A 7477-nucleotide genomic window follows, 5' to 3' on the forward strand; every position below is an offset into this window, starting at 1 on the left:
ACGCCCTCTGGAATACGGGGAATATGCCCCTTTAAAGGTAAAGACCAGGATTGGAAACGCCCCAATTTCAAAAAATGAAATGGAAGCTCTTTATTACCAATCATGTGAAAGAATATGTTTTGACTAATACATGATGATAACAAAAATTGCCGGGAAACCGCCTACTAATTGATATATTTGGTAAATTAGTTTATCTATTGGACTGTGAGAGATAAACGCACGTGTCGCGCATGTGTGCGTAGTCCCATATACATCTTTCTGTGTACAGTGTTTGTAACTTTACGAAGACTGGGTCGAATTTCTTATCATTTTGATGATTCCAAAACCTTGCAGTACACGCCAATACTTATATGCTAGATGACCAACCTTTCCTGATCGATTCCACAACGTTTCTTTCACAATGCAATCGCAAGACCATAACTGGTCTTTATCTTTAACAAATTTGGAAATTATTACCCCGGCTTGGATGCCGTTACGGCGCTCTAGCATTTCAAGGAATTAACTCCTGCCAGGTACCCATTAACATCACCTGGTTTGAGTGCGACCAATGTAGATCAATGTCTTGCCAAAGGACATTAGTGCCGCCGTGTGATTGATATTGTGCTTATTAACTCACTTGTCATTTTATACTCGTTATAATGTTGTTATCTTAGTCCAAATTAAAAGACGATATTGATACGTAGATTTAAAGTTAGAATGTACAAGTAATATTTTATATAACACTTAGTGCTTGGAGCATTTGAACATTTCAGCTTGTGTAATTTTCCCTTTATAACTCTCAACGTCTGTATGATTATAAGTTTTGTCTATTCGTTTGTCTGGCTCTGCAATTTTATCGGAAAAAGAATTGATCAAGAGTACTAGGAAATGTATGCAGAGTGATAAATCAGTTGATGTACATATACCTATTGAATCATTGCAAGTAACGCAATGTCCAACCTGACATTGTTTACATATATTTAATTGGGTCTTCACTGAATTTGGACAGACTATACAAAACATTGGACAACAAGAAAGGTTTAAAACAACTAAAACATATATCAATATCAAAGTACAAGGACGTTGAAGTTCTAGCAATGCACCACGCTGAATAGAAGCACGGAGTTACTCAGGCACTATAAAGTAGATGCTTAAGTCATTTCAAGTCACTTTCGTTGGTGATTAAGCGTTTGATTGTTTTGCCTCCAGTAGTGGGGAAGAGGCCAAGAATTCTTCCGTCTAATGACCACGCCGCTAGTATCTTTCCACATTTTTTCGCTTTTGACAGTAAATGAGCATTTGACTGGGTGAGATCTTCTTCGATACCCATCTTTGTGCCTTTAAGCTCGCGACGTTTGGAGATGACTTTGAACAGGTTGGACATTGCGTGTTGTAGTGTCTGTCCAAATTCAGTGAAGACCCAATTATATATATGTCAACAATGTCATGTTGGACATTGCGTTACTTGCAATGATTCAATAGGTATATGTACATCAACTGATTTATCACTCTGTCAGATGTGTTTCCTATGCAAATACTATACATTCCCTTTTCAATAATTACCAGATTATGAATTTGTTGAACTCAATACAAATAAAGAGAACAAAGATCATATAATACATGGAGTAAACATTTTTAATAATGTCTTTTGCGCAATAAATGATGAATCTGATGAAAAATATGACAAGAATTATTACAATATTCCATACGATATATTTAATAACCTAATAGAATGCAAGTATTATACTGAATGTGAATTTAAATCTGTGTTTCAAACATTTGAAAATAGTTTTAGTCTATTGCACTTCAATTCTCGCAGTCTCAACAGGAACTTCAGTTCTTTATCAGAGTTTATACATTCTCTATCTCGAAACTTTACAGTCTATGGTTTTTCCGAAACTTGGATTAATAGTGATAATCTGAGTACCTTTTGTATTGATGGTTACTCATTTGTTCATACAGATAGGAGAGTAGGGAGAGGAGGCGGTGTTGGACTTTTAATTTCTAATACAGTAAATTTTGATATAAGAAAACATATACTAACTGATTCTGATGACTATGAGTCACTTTTTATAGAAATACATGTACCAAGAGGTAAACATATTGTTGTAGGTATTGTATATAGAAAGACCCAATCAAGTAGTAAGAACTTTATAGAAACATTTGATAATTGTTTGAAAAGTTTAAGCAATGAAAATAAACTGGTGTATATAATGGGTGATTACAATATAAATTTATTAATGTATAGTCAACAATATGTTAATGATTTTTTGAATGTATTATATGCATCATCGTTCTTACCATTAATCGATAAACCCACACGTATAACAGAAACTAGCGCTACTCTTATAGATAATATTTTTACAAATAATCTATCTTCTAATATTTCATCGGGTATATTTTACACTGATGTGACCGACCATTTACCAGTATTTCAGATAACGGCTAACCAAAACCTTCATCATAATACAAATAATAATAATATTCATAGATATGTTATTAATAAAAAAAACATGAATTGTTTCATGCAAGATCTAGATAACACAGTCTGGGAAGATGTGTATAATTGTTCAAATGCCGATATATAGCTTATCAACACTTTTTGAAACAATTTCTGTCCAAATATGAGAAAAACTTCTTAGTAAAAAATATTTCTCTAAAAAAACATGCAATTTGTAAAAAACGTTGGATGACAAAAAAGTGTTAAACATGGTGAATAAAAAGAACATAATGTATAGATTATGTTGTAAACATCCATCAAACAATAACAAGATGAGATACAAAAAATGTCGAAATAGTGTAAATAAATGTTTAAAAGAAGTTAAAAGATTACATTATTTCAATGAATTTAAAAAACATAAAGGTAATATGAAAAAAACTTGGGATGTTATTCGATATATTCTAGGTAAATCTTTAAATAAAACACCTGCTAGCTTCAATGTAGATGGTCGTGACATATATGATACACTGTTGCTCATAACGGTGGAATATTTTTTTTTATCCCAATTTATGGAATTATTTTAAAAATAATTTAAAAATACTAGATCTAGATAATAGTATACAGTCTCAGATTTTATTGAATAATAATTTGCAAATATGTGTTTTGCGTGACTGCTAAAGCATGTATATTATGCTACTATGTTTATCAACCAGGGGACCTATGCCCTTAAGTCATAAATGACAGTAATGAGGATTAATGCCTCACAAAAGGGCACTAATATAGCACATCGACACGGTGTTGATCCTGGGGCCTCACAGTTACGAGGCCATTGCTTTGTCACTGAACCATGACTGTACGCAGCGGGGGCTAGGGTAGGGGGCAGTTTCCATAAATTAAAAAAAGAAAAGAAAATGCAATAAATTTTCAATAATTTATTGCATTCTACCCCGGTCCCCAACATAAAAAAATCTTCTGTGTGCCCATGCCTTGAGCCATAATGCATGGCCGTCCAGAGTATTTTTTATGTTGGGGACCGGGGTAAAATGCAATATTATTGGAATATTTATTGCATTTTCTGTGTTTTTTTTAATTTATAGAAACTGCCCCCTACCCTAGCCCCCGCTGCGTTCAGTCATGGTTCAGTGACAAAGCAATGGCCTCGTAACTGTGAGGCCCCAGGATCAACACCGTGTCGATGTGCTACATTAGTGCCCTTTTGTGAGGCATTAATCCTCATTACTGTCATTTATGACTTAAGGGCATAGGTCCCCTAGTTGATAAACATAGTAGCATAATATACATGCTTTAGCAGTCACGCAAAACACATATTGGCAAATTATTATTCAATAAAATCTGAGACTGTATACTATTATCTAGATCTAGTATTTTTAAATTATTTTTTAAATAATTCCATAAATTGGAATAAAAAAAATATTCCACCGTTATGAGCAACAGTGTAGTAAAGATATTTCTGATATATTTAATAACTTTTTTTTATCAACATTGGTCCATCTATGTCAAGTACTATTCCAGTTGATAGTGACATATCTTATCAATCTTTTTTACCACCTCCCTGCGAAAAGTCATTATATTTTAAACCTGTTACTGAAAACGAATTAATCAATATTGTCAGCGGAATAAAGAAGAGTAAAAGCACAAGTATTTATAACATAAGTTCCATTGTTGTAAAGAAAGTTATATTTTACATAACCAAACCGTTACTTTATATCTTCAATCTTTCACTATCAACTGGAATAGTTCCTACAAATCTAAAAATTGCAAAGGTAATCCCAGTGTACAAAAAGGGGGATAACCGCAATATATTGAATTACAGACCAATTTCTACATTACCTTTTTTCTCAAAGGTATTAGAAAAAATTGTATTTACACGTGTTCATAGTTTCCTTAGTGATAATGTAATATTGAATTCATGCCAATATGGTTTTAGGAAAAATAGATCGACTGAAATGGCATTGATTGATTTGCATAATTATTTGATTTCATGTATTGCAAAAAAATGTCACACTAGTATCGGAATATTTCTAGATTTAAGCAAAGCTTTCGACACGATTGATCATAATATAATGCTTTATAAGTTAAGAAATTATGGATTTCGCGGTCCTGTTTTAACTTGGTTTGAGAATTATTTAACTAATAGAAGTCAAGTGGTATATTTCAATGATGTTACTTCAAATAATGTACAAATTGTGTGTGGTGTACCACAGGGTTCAATCCTGGGTCCGTTGCTTTTTTTACTCTTTATTAATGATCTTTCCAATTGCTCATCTGTTCTTAAACTTGTACTTTTTGCTGATGATACCAACATTTTGATTAGTCATATAATGATATTACACAGTTACAAATTATGCTTAATACTGAACTACAAAATGTATCTACATGGTTCAATTTAAATAAGCTATCTAATAATGTAGAAAAAAATGTATATATGTACTTCTATAATTTAAAAAGTAACAGAAACAATGCACATGATCTGGTAGTTAAAATCAACAAACTCGATATAAAACGAGTCATTTTTACCAAATTTGTAGGTATTGTAATTGATGAAGACTTATCTTGGAATAGCCAAATTCTTGCGGTGACTAATAAGACTTCAAAAGGTGTTGGTGTCATTAGCAAACTACGTTATCTCTTGCCTAAAGAAATTCTTATTCTACTATATAATACATTAGTTTTGCCTCATCTTAGTTATGGAAATATTGTTTGGGGAATTACATATCCATCAAAGTTAGATAAACTTTTAAAATTACAAAAGAGAGTAGTTAGATGCTGTACTTTATCTGATTTCCATGCACATTCTAAACCTTTATTTCTCAAACTGAAAGTACTTGATATATATCAGCTTAATAAGTATTTAGTAGGATTAATGCTCTTTAGATATGTTTACACATCACTGCCTGAAAATCTGCAAGTGCTATTAACTTTTAACAATGAAATCCATAGCTATAACACTCGTCATAGAGAGAAATTTCATAAATTCAAATGTACAACAAACTCTGTGTCCTTTTCTTTTAAACATACTGCACCTCTTGTCTGGAATGCACTCCCTCAGGAAATATGTCAAACTAGAAATTGTAATGGATTTAAAAGAAAAATCAAATCTTATTTATTAGCGAGTACATAACCCCTTTATACTATTTTATGTGATAAAAAGAATTTCATTTTTTTTTTGTTCCTTCTTCACTTATATATATATATATATATATATTTGTTTCGTTTCGTATTGTTTTGTTATTGTCCAGTAAATTATTTATGTACATAGTTATCTATTTCAAAAATATTTTAATTCAAACCTTTGGCACAGCCTCGACAAGTTCAAATTTATTTGAACTTTTGCAGTGACCCAAATTCCATTTGATTTCTTTACCTTTAAATGTACTGATCAGTGACCTTCTGATGTTTGTATAATTTGTATTTTTTTTTTTTTTTTTACACGTGTGTTATCTTTTATATACATATATGTTTTTTATTGAATGGAATTAATAAATCTTGAAATCTTGAAATCTTGTATGTTTTTATCTATTCGAATATCTGATTGAATTACCTGTCTCTGTTGTCTTCACTGTTCTGTTTCGTGTTATCATGGGGTCAGGTTTAATCCTAGGGCTCGAGTGTCGGACTCTACTTCGAAGATCTAGACCGTCGTCAATTATGAAAATGCAATAGATTGCAATAAGTCCGCACAATAAAATGTAAAAGAAAGTGGTCCTCTGATTCCAGGCGTATCCCATGGCTACTCTCAGGACAATCTAAAGACAGAAACGGAAGAGAAATAATAGTCGGTTAGACGAGAAATTCAAACTGCAGCAGGGGTAGTATATCGTACTGGTGATTTTACCCTGGTTCATTGTCGAGTAGACAAGCAGGCAGGGGCGTCACCAAAGGGGGGGGGTGTAGGGGGTGCGACACCCCCACCTGTCAGGATATTGTCGGTAAAATTGCGCTGCCGTCGGGAAAAAGAGAAATGGGGGAGGGAAAAAAGAGAAAAGGGGGAGGGAAAAAAGAGAAAAGGGGAAGGGAAAAAAGAGAAAAGGGGGAGGGAAAAAAGAGAGGGAAAGAAGAGAGGGAGAAAAATGAGAGGGGAAAAAAAAAAGGGAAAAAAAGAGAGGGAAGGGAAAGAAAAGAAAAAAAGAAAAGGAAAAGAAAAGAAAGAAAGGAAAGAAAAGAGAAGAAAGAAAGAGAAAAAAGAGAAAGAGGAGGAGAGAAAGAAAGGAAAAGAAAGAAAAGAAAGAAAAGGAAAAAAAGAAGAAAAAAGAGTAAAAGGGAAACAAAAGAAGCGGGGGATGAAAGAGAGGAGAGAGAGGGGGGAGGTAAGAGCCTGAGAGAGGAGTAGTGGAAGTAAAAGAGAGAAGGGGTTGTTGGGTGGACCGGTGGAGTCGTCTCGTCGAGGGAGCAAGAATGACACGGGTAAATATGTTTATGTGTCGGGTCAGCTGTGTCGGTATTCTTGCTCGATCCTCATGTACTATATCAATGCAGAAGTTTGAAGTCGGTGAGATGTATATTGTCGGTGTTCCCTACGAACTGTGACTTTTTATCCGCTGTGACGACTTCAAGAGTGACAACTACAATACTTGTATTTTCTCGAAGTTTCACTTTCCTATAGCTAAAGAAATCAGAGGTTTAACATTTTCGGGGAAAGTAAATGCGAACAAGGTTTAAAAGTCAACAACAGTACGAAGAATCGTCTTCCTTTCTCTATATTGTGATGAAACGCCAAAAATTCCGCGCTTTGCGCGGAAGTGGAAAACTTCATTTAGACGAGTCGAGAACGTTACAACGAATCGTCTTCTTTCTCTAATAATTTAAGGAAACGTCAAAGCTTCCGCGCTTCGCGCGAAAGGGGGAAACTGAATTCAGACAAACAGGGCTTATTAAGAGTCGAAAACTGTACAACGAATCGGCTTCTTTCTCTAATAATTTAAGGAAACGTCAAAGCTTCCGCGCTTTGCGCGAAAGGGTGAAACTGAATTCAGACAAACAGGGCTTATTAAGAGTCGAAAACGGTACAACGAATCGGCTTCTTTCTCTAATAATTTA

This window comes from Strongylocentrotus purpuratus, unplaced genomic scaffold, assembly GCF_000002235.5.
Source record: "Strongylocentrotus purpuratus isolate Spur 01 unplaced genomic scaffold, Spur_5.0 spur5_scaffold_20, whole genome shotgun sequence".
NCBI classification, from domain to species: domain Eukaryota; kingdom Metazoa; phylum Echinodermata; class Echinoidea; order Camarodonta; family Strongylocentrotidae; genus Strongylocentrotus; species Strongylocentrotus purpuratus.